The sequence below is a fragment of the Aythya marila genome (genome assembly GCF_965140915.1).
Source record: "Aythya marila genome assembly, chromosome: 10".
In the NCBI taxonomy this organism is placed as follows: domain Eukaryota; kingdom Metazoa; phylum Chordata; class Aves; order Anseriformes; family Anatidae; genus Aythya; species Aythya marila.
In genome coordinates, this window is record NC_139051.1 from 16,334,778 (window position 1) to 16,349,785 (window position 15,008).

The 15,008-nt window shown below is 36.5% G+C and overlaps 1 protein-coding gene across 11 annotated transcripts in view; it reads left to right on the plus strand.

The window, feature by feature from the left end:
• Positions 1–15,008, plus strand: part of ATP2B2 (ATPase plasma membrane Ca2+ transporting 2) — a 415,521-nt gene that overhangs the window by 100,754 nt on the left and 299,759 nt on the right. For all 11 annotated transcript variants that reach the window (XM_082768047.1, XM_082768054.1, XM_082768052.1 and 8 more), the window contains exon 2: positions 1,977–2,028. The gene's annotated coding sequence lies outside the window, so the exon portion shown is untranslated. The remainder of the gene's footprint in view (positions 1–1,976; positions 2,029–15,008) is intronic.

A 15,008-nucleotide genomic window follows, 5' to 3' on the forward strand; every position in this document is an offset into this window, starting at 1 on the left:
GGAATGACACATAAAAGCGTAAGGGAATATTCATCAGGTGGCACCTTAAGTAATACCTGATGAAAGTAACAATGCATTTTAAAACTAAAATTGATTACTCTGGGATTTATAGCATGGACTATGGTTTTGTCATATTTTCCAATCTGAGAATGCTGTTTTGACAAAGTCAGAGAAATCATGTTGAGAACACTGATTAGACGTTTGAATTTATCCCTCTAGTGTTTGAGCACTGTTCTTTTATCTTCTGAATTTATCCTCAAAGCCAGTCTCACAGAAGTGGAAGTACTTTACCGGTGAGTCAAATGGAGGCAGGAGGATTAATGACACACCTGTACTGTAGGCAGAAATACATTTTTTTTTTTTTTTTGACCTGAGCCTCAAATTGTAAGCACTGAGAACTGTGTAGGGTAGGCAAAACAGAGCTAAGTATTCCTATCACTATAGTGACCGCATCTGTGTTGCTTTGAGTCCTGAGCTGGGATTCTCTCTTCTTACTCATTTAATTTACGTCATTATCATCTCTGCTGCTAAAGTTGTTTAGACTTGCTATACTTTGAAGTTATTACATTTAAATATTTTCCCTAATATGTCTCCCTCCTTTGCAGTTAGCTTGATTCATGGAGCTATCTGCAAATTGCCTGTAATGGTATCTGATGTTTGGGCTGCATTGCTGGTTTATGGGGAAGACAGATTGCTTTTGCTTAGCTCTGGTATTGTGCACACAATTCAGAATGATACAGCTCTCGTATTCAGCCATTTTCATGTGTTTCCATAATGGGAAATCTCTGGAATAAGTGCAGCAAAGAGATGCTGGTATCCCAGGTAGTGGAGCAAGTTGTTTGACTTGAAGCTATTGCAACCTTTTGTATAAGATGCAAGAAAGATATTTTGATAACTCATAGTGATTGCATTCCACAGCACTTCTATCAGGTGCTTTAGCCTTTTTGTTGGCTAGATTTCAATTCCATTAATGTTGAAACCTAACTACCTAACCTAGCCTTGACTCTCAAACAAGTTTTATTTTCCTTCTAATTTCCAGCCTGAACAAATGTGCAGTGGAACTAATACAGTCAAGTAATCACCTTTTGGCTGTTAATAGCATGATATATATTCAGTTCGTGTATCATTTTGTATTGTTCGGATAGTGCTTTAAAAATTCAGAAAAGAAATAGATACTGAATGTATTTTGAAACTCTTATAAGGCTGTTGTTGCTTTCACCTCTCAACAAGCCTCACAGCTTAATGAAATAAGTATCTGACTAGGGGTAAAAAGGTATGCTTACCAAGTCATGTCTTAACAAATATAAACACATGTACTATTATGTTTCTGTTTACTTAACAAATCATGTCCAGGTGGTTTTAAATAGATTCTTGAAAACATAGAAATCCTCTTGTTAAATTTGTGAATCAAACAGATATCTACATGCTTGTCTTGATGTATTCTTGGAGATATTCGGTTTCATCTCCTCCAAAAGTAACTAGATTAAACTTTGATTTACTCTGATTCATACATATATTTATTTACTAGACCTTTTTCCCTTTCAAATAATTAATTCTAAGGAATACATAGCTTATACATTCTATTAAAGACTTAGAGAACTCAATGCTACTATTGAATAATTATAAATGGTAACAAATGTAATAGCTTTTACTTATATCATTTAAGATTTTTTTGCTTTTTTTTTTTAAAGTAGGCACATTAACTCTTCACTTATTAGAATCTGTTAGAGTTGCGTTTTTTTTTTTTAAGCTTTCAAGTTAATGCATTAGGGGAGTAATAGAGAAGACATGAGGTTAATTTTATTACTCGTTCAATAAAAACACTTGAACTTAAATAAAACCAGATGCTTTTAAATGGTTGGACTGTATTATTATTATTATTATTATTATTATTACATCTACATGTACTGGACATTACATCCAGTCACAATTTATATTTCCAAAAATTGAAACTGTTTCTTCTTTATTTCTATTAGGGCTTGCATGCTGTGGCACAAAGACTGCATCACGCTGTGCGCTATGTTCATGGTAAGCCTTATTTAATCTTTTTAAGTTATACACAGTGTAATTCCAGGGGATAAAACATTATTTTGTCAGTCTGCCAGTTGAGATTATCATAAACACACTAATGCAACTTTATTCTGTATCTGCTGTACAGATTTAGTCTCAAACTTCCAGTTTTGCACAATATCTGGTGCAAAATTAGTTTTAAAAATCTACGATGAATCTGATGAGGGCCTGCAATTTTCAACTGTTTTGTTCAAAAATGAACTCTCAGACAGTGCAGCACAGGGACATTTTTGTAGATAAAATACTGCAGTGGCACCCCAATTCATGACTGGTCTCCAAATGACAAGAAGAGTAACACAAAAGGCCCAGGCTAGGATGCATCAATTCCTGTTTTGTCCAGGCTCCATGCCTGAAGATGCCTTATCTATGCTAAGCAATTCTCCATGGCTGCCAACTCTTTAGTGCTTCTTAAAATAATTAAGTTAAAAATATTTCATAAACTCATTTTGTGTAGGCAAAAAAAGCCCCTGTGCTCCTCCAAAGTGGCATACATTTCTTCTGTTCCCTTTCTCCTCCAAATATTAGCAAATTACCATTTTTATTATGGATATGACATGAAAATAAACCATCTCCTGGAATTAAGCCCCACTTTATCAAATGGTTTCCAACTATGTCCTGTTCTTTTCTGACCTGCTAAATAGAAAATACCTTCTGTATTTCTGGGTTTCCTGATGTAGGTTTTTAAATTTATGACTTTCCCCTTCCTTTTTACTGGAAGCAACTTGAATCCTTATGTGGTACCATCTCCACCCCTACCCCCATCAGTTCTCTTACCTGCTAAAGGGTCTATGCTAATCAGTGACCTCTGCCTCTAAGACTAGAAGTTAGTAAACAGTTTTCCCTAGCTGATGGGATTAAAGTGCCAGAGTTGTGGCCCAGGCTTTAAGGGACATGGTCTTTAAATCTTCTTCCCTAATTCACTTACATTCAAGTCAGCAAATTTAAAATCTGCTTCATTGAACTGTCAAGGTAAGCACTGGAGACATTTAGCTTTTTCTTGGTGTTTCTAACAGTCCAATCACATCCATAGATGTACTGCTTCTTCCTGAATAAAAATGTAATCCTAGCGTATTCACTGGCTTCTTAATAAGCACACTTACTGATGGCAATAGTTTGTCTTGCAGGGTCTTGAACAGCCAGAAGGTTTATGTGTGCATTTGCAGATCATGACCAAGGACAAGCCCTTGCTCAATTGCATATTACATTTAACTACTCATCCCTCTTGAATAGCAATTAATGCAAGAACAAAAGCTTAACATTTGTCAGGTGTTTTAATGCTATCATTCTTCTGTCTCCAGACTTTTTTTTTTCTTTTTTTTTTTTTTTTCCTCATTCTGCAAACTGAAGGTCTTTTTCTGTAGTCTCCTGTACAACACAGTGGTAGTATGGAGCAGTTCTACTGGTCTCAGTGCTTGCTAAAAGTTTGGAAAGTGTGTGAGGATCTTAGCACTGACTGCAAATTAATTAGTCTGGGAGCACCAGAAAGATGGTAATGGCTCCATTAATAATTTCGCTTTCTTATAGTCTTGGTTTTAAAATAGTGGAGCAGTGTTTTCTTCTCTAAAGTACAATAAAAGTGTCTTTCAATTTTAGAGACCATCTAGGAGTAATTCTTTTCAAGATTTGTAGATGTTCTCTAAAGTATGGGGTTCATAATTTTAATTTACACAATTACGGAATAAGGCTCAGCCTGGCATTGCTTAGCTAAAATATTTTTACAACAAGTACAAGAAATCATTGTAAACTCAAATGCCCGGTAGTTGGATTTTACCAATGCAAACTGTTTTTATTGATTAGGCAAGTCTGACAGTATTATTGTCAAGTTAATTACTATTTTTTTTAAATGCATCAAGACTAGCATAAAAATTTAGATAAACTAAGCTATAGCCTCTCTGGTTTTGATGGGAAAATTAATCGTATGCTGCTGATGCTTCTCTAATGGTTTTGAAATGGTTTTTGAGGGTGTTTAAAACAACAATAAATCACACCTATTAAAATATAGTACTTGTCACTTTTGAATCAGGGGTAGTTGTATATCTAGACCAGTATATATACAGTTATTCTGTATATTATCTAAAACATGCCCCCTAAAGGTGCTGCTGAACCTTTTTCTTTTACAGTAGTTTCATCAGTTTATGTGCTCCTCATACTGAGCTTTCTTTCTGAAGGCCCATAGTTAATTTTCAGATACCCATAGTATTTTCAATTGATTCTAGCACTATTATTCAGCTTCTGATATATGGTTTATCTGATTAATGTTGTTTGGGGATTGCAATTATTTTGAACAATTTGTCTTCTTTTATCTGCTGTAATGCAACTTTTATTAGAACTCGCTTGAAGAATGCAGTTTACATCATTGAATGAGCAGGACTGAAACACTGGGCAGTGTAGGAGTGGCTCCTGTACTCAGTGAATGTGGCCTTTGTTGTATGCCTGCCTTGTATCCCCGAAACGCTTCTTGTGGCAAGATGCTTTTCTATAGTTTATCTGTTTACAAATACTATCTACAAATAAGAGTCATATAACTTCTGCAGGGTTGGGATCTTTTGATTGCAGCTGTTCATAATTAGATTCGTTTACAAAATAGATCAAGCCAATGGAGGGTGCACAGAAAACTGACTTAGAGCTTATCAAATTAGCTAAGTAGAGCAATTAATCAGACAGACCTTAACTTGATTTGAGTTTTCTAAAGTTTCATTTTTTTTTCTTTTTTCTTTTCTTTTTTTTTTTTTTTTTTTTTCTTAAAGAAGACATTAAATGTGAAGCTGGGTTTGGCGGTACAGTCTCCCAGACATGCACATGACAAGGAGAGTGTCAGCAGTGGTAGTGAGCTCTCCACAATCATCATACACCTTTCAGAAACCTTCTGACTTTCCCAATGCACAGGGCAGCGTGTTGCTATGCCATGACCTGTATCTGCTTTAAAAAAAAAAAAACGCAAACAAAAGCCCAAAACTGTATGGGAAAAATACCTGAGATCTACCTTCAGTTTTTGTATCCACATACTGCAGTCCTGGCAAGTAGGGTGGGAGCTCCCTGCCATTAGCACCAGTGCTGTTACACCGGTAGTTCCAAATAGCCCAAGTTCTCAGCAAAGACAGTACAATTCACTTGGTATGAAGTACAGTATTGATATGAGGCAGAAAAAAGTGTGTTTTGGTTTTCATCATCAAAAAGTTTTCTCCATGCTAAACTCTACCAATTGACTAATTCAGTTCCCCCAGATCATATTATTTTGGACTGAAATAATCTCTCTTCAGTGGAGTGCTCTCTGCAGCATGAATACAGTGTAGGGTGAGCGCAGTATTTTATCCAAACGATAACTTGTCAGTGAAAGTGTTTAAAAGGCAACTCTTCAGAAACTTCTGATTACAGTATGGTAACAGCCGTTGAGGTGTCCTGAAAATGATGCTGTTAACAAGTTCATTTTGCTTTTAAGTAAGTTTATTTGTCTGAAGCTGTTAATAGCAGTCCTTAATTGGGCAGTTAGCTGTGCTGCCTCGAAGTAAAAATGTACCATTAGCTACAACTGATTCTTAAATAGCAGTTGCTTGTCAGCCTATAAAAATCCGGCCAACAGTGTGCTAGATGCTGGGTTGCAGAGCCAAGCTGGTGGTGGTATACGGTATTTCATTTTGTGTTGCTTAAATACAGGCTAGATCGCTGCTTAAATCCATGCAGACCAAAAACAGCTGAAACCCCCTCCTCCTCTACTCTTCTCAGTAAGGAGTAAAGGACTGCTCTGGGTTTATGCAGAGTGCACCATGTGCCCCTGGCCAAGCTCCTGGGTTTTATGTGTGTGTATATAGTGCGACTTCGTGCAAATTAGTACTTCTGACTCTTGTGCAAATGAGCTGTGGACCTGCTGTTCGCTATGTGTGGGCAAAGCACACAGAGGTATACAGGAGCTTTAAGCTACCCTTCCATCATTGTGTGTAGAAGGCTGCCTTACTTCAATCCTGTATGAAAACATGCAATATGCAAGTATTGGTACCAGGAAACTGGTAAAGAAATCCACCTGGAAGAAGGGGAAGATCAATTAAGGATTATTGCTAGTCTTGACTGTTTTAAGCTGAATGCTTCTTTCGTATAATGAAACTTTTGTGGACAAAATATTTCTTAGATATTGAGGAAATGCACCTAATTTTACTCACCTGTTAATCTGTATCTGTACTTAACCAAGTGAAAGGAGGCAAGTGAAAGTGTTAAATATGCTGTTATGGATTTTCTTCTTAATTTGTTCACACAAACCAATGATCTTGTATTTTTAGATAGAATTCTTCTGTCTTTCACTGCAGGGAAAAAAAAAGTGTGAAGTGTATTTTTTTCCTTGTGTCATTTCCTAATAAACAGCACTGGTATTTGTCAGGTTTGGCCCTGCCAAACTGGTCCAAAGCCCCATATCATTGCCACTGAATAAAGGAGATCTCTCTCCTGACATGACCTTTGCCATTACCTTTTCCTTCTCTTCAAGAGGACAAATCATTTTTTTTTTTATTTTTTTTTAATTTACACTTGCAATGTATCCTAAACCTTGTCAGAAAAAAGGACCGATGAGCTACCAGTCTGTGTTCCAAACAGAAAGGCTCAGTATCCAAATTCAGCAATATGTTTTCTACTTTCAAAATTATGTGATTGCTATGATACACCATTCTTTAAGGTGATTTTCATTGTTCCTTCTATGATATAACAGCTTTCTCCCCATGGGATAAAAGCTAATTACCACTCTTCTGAATATGAATTTCTGCCCTTGCATACTTACCCAGCGCCACTCACTGAAGTGCTCCAGTCTGCTCCAGTCCCCTGTGCAGTGCCAGAGAACTGTTAGTTGCACTAGCTGAAGTGTTTTCTTGGCAGTTGATACCCAAAACATAGGGATGAATAGGCTAATATAGAAGCACGGCTGGCAGACTTGAATGCAAGGAAGAATTATGGATGCTTCCTTCAGCCTCAGCACCGATGGGAATGAGACGCTCCTTGGGATTTTGTTACCTATATCTAAATACTGAAATGTCTCTTGGGAGCTTAAATACAGATGTTTTCTGTAAATTTGAACTGATGATTGTTCCCTGTTCCATCAACTCAACTCTAACATTCTAGTTAACTGATATGCTCTGGGTCATTCTTTTTGAAAAGCACACAATGTATACCTATATGCATTGATTAGGGGCACTTACATTAGAGGATTTTACCTGCATATCTTAAAATACCCTCCTTCCCTCTGTGAAATTGGTTTCTCTGTTTCACAATTATGCAGTGCTTTTACCTTAACTGTCCAGGAATGAAAATGTTAACCAAAGTTATCATTTTGGGTCAGAATTTTAAAATCCCCCCTCCAAAATTTGAAATGATATTTTCATGCCACTAACACTGAATACTTAAAACTCCAAATGTCATGTGCTTAAGTGTTCTTTGAAAGCTATAAAAAGCATAAGATAGAGAGGGAGGTATTTGGATAATTATTTCAAGATTTTTGTAGTTTGATAGAGGTGTTTGCTTTCAGAAGACAAACAGCTCTGAAGGATGATGCCTGAAATGCCAAAGCTGCATTTTCTTCTATATTTATATCAAGGTATATATCAGATAAATTCTCATTTATCTGATGAATTTCAGACACTTGCCTTGATTTTTTTTTTTTTTTTTTAAACTCACTGAAAATAAGAAACCTTCAGTTCTAACTGATACAGAAGACTGCTGGAAAGAACCTGTAAATAGGAACATTAATCCCTACCCTCCTGTTTCTTACAGATTTGTGGTGTTAGGTCTAAAAGCACTGTGACCATATTTTCAACATGCACGTGCTTTCAAGACGTTTGAATCTGATCAGTTATCCAAATGCTTCTTTTCCTTGGGAAGGTTGGAGGGCTGTACTAAATATGACTGAAGTTATTTTGGTAGCAGTGTGAATATAAAAACTTGTTCGTGTCTTTGCTTGATCTCTCTGAACCGAGTGTAAGATACCTGGATGTGAGTGATAAATGACTCAATACAGGGGAAGGAATGATGGATGACTTGTGAAGCTAAACATTTCATCTCAATAACTGTTACCTGTTCAAAAGCTACAGTAGAGATATTGAGGAGGGTATTTTGCTTTGTACAGGTTTGCATTAGCTGATTTTTTTTTTTTTTTTTTTTTTTTTTATCACTGTGCCAAACATAAGCAGAATGTGTATACTATAGTCTATTTCATGGATATAATACATCTTGTTTATAGCAAGATGTGTATTTCTTGTGGTGGTGGTGTCAGGGCCTCAAGCCACTAAGAGGTTGCAATCTTCATAAACCACAAATATTACTACTGATTAATGGACACTCTGGTTCTAGATAGACAGATACTCGTGGGGGTTGCTCTCTGACAAATGAGCAGTATTTTGGAAGTGTGCAAACACAGCAGCTCCCATGTCTCCATGAGATATCTACATCAGGAACCCAGACAACATAGCTCAAGTATCTGGTAGAAGCTGTCATTGAGGAATTAAAATGCAAGATCAAAAATATCCATCCAGCAGCGTGTGTGTGATCCTTTTACCACTGGTACGTCAGTGTGCACTTAAGCACAGTCGAAGCCATTACCAAAACTCTGAGCTGTGCTGCAGCAGGAGCAGATCAGAGTCAGACTCTCCTCCCTGCTGCCTTGTGCTAAGAGAGATAAAAAGTGGCCGATGCTGGACCAAGCTGTGTTGTGGTGATGTGCGGGTGTGTAGCTCTGGCAGCTCCCACCCTGGTGGTGCCCCTGCCCTGCTCTGCGCCACCAGGGAGAGCAGCGATATTGTGGGTTGTGTCAGATGCTGCCCCTTAGCCCTGCTTGGGCCCGTGTTCACAAGGCTGACTTGGAGAACAGGTAGTTCTTTTTCTTATGGTTTGGTGCTCTGAAACTATCACATATCTCCAAGACTTTCTCTATGGGCACCGAAAGTAGCTCACTGACTGCTATTCCTTAGGGGTACTCTGCTGCACAATGGCTCTGGTCACTAATTTGAAATTGCTACTTGCCTTTTTAATTGTTTCCCAGTAATGTAATACAGTATGTTAAAAATAGCACCTTGAAAAAAAGACTTGAGAGCCATAGGAATAGGGAGAGAAATCATATTATACTACAATAATGACTATTTTTTTCCATTCTTTTGATTTCGTGAGCTCTCTGCCTATATTCCACTGATGGCTTTTTTTTTTTTTTTTTTTTTTTTTTTAAACCACCATTTTAAGTGGTAAAGCTGGAAAAGAGGTGATACAGTAACAGTAGTCAGAAGTTATAATCTTTCTCAGTCTCATTTTCTGTAGACTACTTGCCATTATTTGGGGCTTTGGTGAATATCTATCCCAAACTTAATATTAAAAGTATTTATTACTCCATGGCTAAGTATTCATAAACTTGCTTTCACAATAACTGATGCCACAGCTGTGTGTGTCACATACAGGAGACATTTTGTCCAGGACCTTAATCAAGGTCATTGTTATTTTTGGTGTTGGTAGCTGGGTGTTTTTTCTTCCTCTGTGGAGTACGTTATATTTAAGAACCTTGATGTCATGGGTGGAAAGCTCCATTCAGTAAAAAGAAATCAGAGTTAAATCCTTTATTTAATGGTCTGAGGCTTATGGCATGAATACCTCTTTTTTTTTTTTTTTTTTTAAAAACAAAACAAAACAAAAAAAAAAAAACAAAAAAAACCACAACTTACTGTTTTCTATCAAGTAAGAATATTTCTACATTTGCTTAAACACTGCATCAATATTTCCAGCAAAATACTTCTTTTCCTCAAATTTCCTTTTTAATAAAATACAGCCTCTTTGAACTCCACAGGCCTCACCATCTGTTACTCAATTTTCACTCCATAAAATTTTGCTGACATCTGTTTAATCAAAAATATTTTTATAGTCATGGAGAAATTTAGTTCAAACTTGCTATTACGCTATTCCTATACACCAAGGAGAAAATATGTAAATAATGAAGAGGAACTTACGGGAGAGGAGAGGAAAATTTTAAACTTCAGCCTGTTTCTGCTCAGGGCACCCTTAGGCTGTGGAAGTGCTTGTCAGCTTGTTGTCCATGCCTTTCGGCTTGGGAAGGCCGAAACTGTTGCTTAGGCTTTAAAGGCCTGTCCTCATTATTGGCTGTGCAGCTGCTGTCCTTGTCCCTTGTTCCTTTGTTGTCTTTTTACGGGTGAGTTTCCTTTGCTGTCTCTACCAGGACAGCCGTAGAACACCAAGTGGGGTGGATGCTTTTCTTCCATTCATCTCCCTTGGTTTCTCCCTTGCCCACTAGGGTGATACGCTCTCTGGATTCATCGTTTTCCTGTCAAACACACATCAGGCTGAAGTTTGTTGGTGCTATAATAGGCGCTGTCATAGATGTAATGATAATTATTAGTAAAGTCTTATTTTTAGTCTGTTTTGTAAAGGAAATGAGGCATATGCAATTTCTGTCTATCTGTCAGTCTGTTGGCTATCTGTTAAGCTTGATTAGGAAATTCTCACCAGTATTGTGGCCTGATAGACCCTTCCCATATGGCATTAAATTTAACTATTTTTAAACAGCATGCTACAATTTTTAATAACCAAATAGCTGTTTTCATTATGCCTCTTGGTTATCATATATATATATTTTTTTAATCACCTAAGTTGGTCCAACCATGCTTGTTAGAGCACGTTGTACCATATAGTCTTGATTTTTGAAGAAGCATCAAAGTGTTGAGGCTTTACTGTTGTTTTCTCTGTTGCTATTGGGGTTCTTGTAGGTGAGCTTTCTCTTCCAGAATGATTTTTCTGTTTGCAGATTTATGTTGCTGTGTGTGCAAACTAAATAAATATTTAAAACCAAGTAAAAAAAATGTGAATATTGTTTTTAGTTGAATATTCAGCAGAATATGCTGATTATATTGAATTTAGTGATAGAGCAATGCTTTTGAATTTTTTCATACCAATCCCATTATCTGCACATTTAGTATTTACATATGTATTATTCAACTGTAATTGTTCCATCATATTTTAAAATAATACTTTTTCTCTTCCCTTGAACAAGAAGAGTAAGATTTTTGGTTTTAATTATTAGCTAGACAAAATCAATTGAAATGAAATATGAGTATAATTTTCTAATGCTTAGAGCCCTTCCCTAATTCTTTATCCTTGAAGAAGCTATTTATCTACCTTAAAGTTTTCTTTATTTAGAGAGATTTATTAAAGTATACTTGAGAGAAAAACGTCTGGAAGCATTCTTTGGTTTGTGTAAAATCTTTAGTTTATTTGGAAGGAATACTTTTGAGTATTGCTTCCAAAAAAGAAATGCCAGAGCCTTTCAAAATCCTTGAAAGCAAATTAAAGGAAAATCTGAAATGACTTTGTTTCTTTGGGGTTTTCTAATGGTAAATTGCAAGGGGGAGTTTCTTTCCTTCTTCTGTGTTTCTTGAGGATCATTTGTAGCAATGATCACGCTGTGCAAGTTTAACCTCAAATTGTAACCAGAAAAGTGTTGGGCTAGACGTGGGACATGCTGTTTGTTTTATAGAAGAGAAAATTAGACTGCTGTCATATTTGTTTATAATGATATCAGTAAGTTAAAGAAAAACAGCATGATTTTTATTTGCAGGCATGAATGATGTATAGTGCTTTTAAAAATATGAACTCAAATAATGGCAATGGATTTTTTCCTTGCATAGATATGAAGGTTTGGTGCAACTGTGAAAATGCTAACACTGCAATGAGGCAATGCTTTTTAACCTCTGTGGTTCAGAATGAATATTTGAGTATTATATCACCTGTCAATCCCATCCAGGCAGTGCTATATGTCACAGCGGAAAGAAATCTCATAATTCTTTCTTGCTTGACTATATCTTTTGCTGACATTTAGAACAAAACAAATTAAACTGAAACATGTCAGGAAAATTTACTGGGCACAAGTCATAGGCTCGGATTTCCATTTGATGAAGAACCACAAGAATAACATTTCACAATGTCTAACTCTTCTCTGCGGCTTAGGCAAGTGGATCCCCGAAGCGTTCCTCCAGCGGTGCAGTGGCTTGGTGCAGGAGGAAGCTTCCCCAGACGTAGCTCATCGCTCCTCGGCAGGGCGCTGCTGCTGCCAGCATCCCAGGGGAGAGCTAGCAGCGTGCTGCATTGCAGGTGGAGGTGCATTGGCAAGGAATTCCCTTCTAGTTCTTGTTGCAGTTTTGTTCTACTGCTAATTCCACCCTAGTTCTTCCCATAATCAGTTCTACTCCTCGTTTGGTAATGCTCCAGTTCCATTCTACCCCAATTCTGTTCTACTCCCAAATCTTGTTCTGCTCCCCGTTACTCTACTCTGCTCAAGATCACAAGAGCTCTCAGAGGTATATTAGGCTAACCTACCTCATGCAGGAGAAAATTGGATAAGAACCATAATGAAAAAGCAGCAGATTAAAAATAAAATAAAATAAAATAAAAAATAATTCTACTTTGATAGAAGAAATTGTTGCATGCAAGCCTGTAGAAGAGAGCCTAGTACTGCAGCAATCCCCAACGAGGAGAATTCAAATAGAGACCACGTTAAAATGGGCCCCGTTAACCAATGCCTTGCCTCTTCAGTGCTATTCGGTGGAATGGGGAGTTTCTTCAATGTTGTTCCAAGTCAAAACTCTTAGAGACAGTTTTAAATAAGGTTCCTGGTCTTCTGGTGTTGCTTGAGATAGTAATTTACAGAACGTTACCAACTCCTGCCTTTTAGATATGAAACATTTCCAAAATCAAGCCGTTCATTGCCAGCTGGGAAGAGCGAGCAGATATGGGAGACTCAGAATGTTTCAGTGAGAATAATAAAAATGCTTTATTTCAGAAGAGTTTGAGGAAGATGGTAAATGAGCAGAAAGAACAATATAATCCATCAGTCTTGACTGTAAAAACTTTTTAGTTTAGAAAGATAAATTCCTATTTCCTTAAGAATAGAGGCTATCAGAATAGAAGGTTAAGTTATATCATGAATTAAAACCTAATTAGAAGTTAGAAATCAACTGGGGGAATTAGATGGCCTATTATTAATGCTGCAGAAATGCTGTTAAGGTGCCCAGGGGATCAAACCTTTAATGATGATTTGTTAGTGAATTGCTAGAGCTAGGAAAAACCTTTTCATTTGGAATATTCTCTTGACACTACAGAATTTTCCACGTAACAGTACATTTTCAAAGTTCTAGTTTTCAGATGTTTGAAACAGACACTTTAATAATTGTTTTCCTAATTTAACTCATTAAATTCCTGCTTTCAATCTTGCTCAATTTTCTATTTTCTTCTCTGCATTTTGGTTTCGTGTAGCCCATTTGCTTATTACAGTGCATTTTGCTTTCCTTTTTCTGAATTGACTCCCTGTTTTTTAACCTTAGTGAGTTTTGAGTAAAAAAAAAAAAAGAAAGAAAAAGGCAATGTTCTGCTTTATCCTGATTTTTAAATTTTGTTTATTTTTCTTTTGTTTATTTATTTCTTTATTTTGATTACTTCATGGCCATGGCATAAATTATCTCATTCTGTTTTTTTGATAGTAATTCTGATTTTGAGAGTAATTTGATAGTTGGAGTTGCATGAGGCAAATGTAAATGCAAATGCTATTTCACTGACAGAGTTTCCATCTTGAGAAAATAATAAAAAGACACTTTTGATGGTGCACTGCACAGATGCTTCTTTAGTATGTCTATGCCTGAATGTGGTAGTTGGTGTTTTTTTTTTGGGAGGCTGGCTGAACTGGTTTCTTTAAAGAAATCAGCGGTAATATGCCATCAAAACTGTTAACAAATGGGAATGTAATTCCCCCTCCCCCCCTCCTCCCCAAAAAAAGCTTAAAAATTAAAAATAAAATTGTATTCTAGTCTCTACTGAGCTGTGCTCAGTTGTTTCTTGGTCTGTCCCATGATTTCCAGAAGAAGCTCCATGATAAGAGCTTTTCAGAAGGCTTCCAAGCTTTGCCATGTCACCTTTTGTGCATTGGTTATTTTAAAGCCATTTTTCTAATCCATTTTAGGTTGTACAACCCCATTCTTATTACAGTTGTTTTCCTGATTTTCATCAGTCCTCCAGGGCAGTGCTGTAGTCATTCTTCATTCTTCATAAGCAGGTGAGAAAAAAAAAATAAAAAAAACCCTGAAAGTCACCTCTTTACTGCTGTGACCGTTCCTGCACGGTTCAGCTGTGAACACTGGTGCTTGAGGGATTCACAGTTAAGTTTACACCCACCTGCAGTTGATGTTTCTGCCTTTTTCCCCTGCTTCTCTCTGTTTGTTTATTGATAGAGGTATACGCTCAAGTGTTAGTGGGGTGAACTACATAGGGTGGCTGCACCATATGTTAGTGCAATATCCCTGTGAAATAAATCAAGCATAGGTCTCTTGTGACAGACTGTGGCTTTGAGTATTAAAGAATTTGTAAAATAAATTGGCCTGTCTGCATGTAGAAAATGTCTTAGAAGGAGACTTTAATAATACCTTTGATTTTTCAGTTAGCGAATTTCAGCAAAAAACAGCACACTTAATTTGCTTTGTTGTTCTGTTGGTGTTTGAAGAACTACGTGGGAACCCGGGTGGTTAAAAAGGGGAGAGAGAGCAAGGAATAGAAACAAAGAGAAGTTACAGAAATTGACTTTTATTGGCCTAACTTTGTTCTATTTATAAAATAAAGATTTTTGCACAATGATCCACATTTTTTTTAATTTCCCCTGATTTTGTCCACATCTTTTCTTTTTTTTGATACAAAACAAGGAATGGTTTTAAATACAAAAATGATTTTTAAATGAGTTAATGCTTATTGAAAAATATCTCCAATTTCAATATTTCATGGCTGACTTTAAACTTTGTGTTAAAAGTGAAGTTAAAAATATATGCAAAAATATTAAGCGTACTTTTTCTTTATGAAGTTAATAGAAGGTAAAGTTAATGGAAAGTATTCACTTTACACTTAGGTATGGAAGAGAATGGGAACAGTTTTAT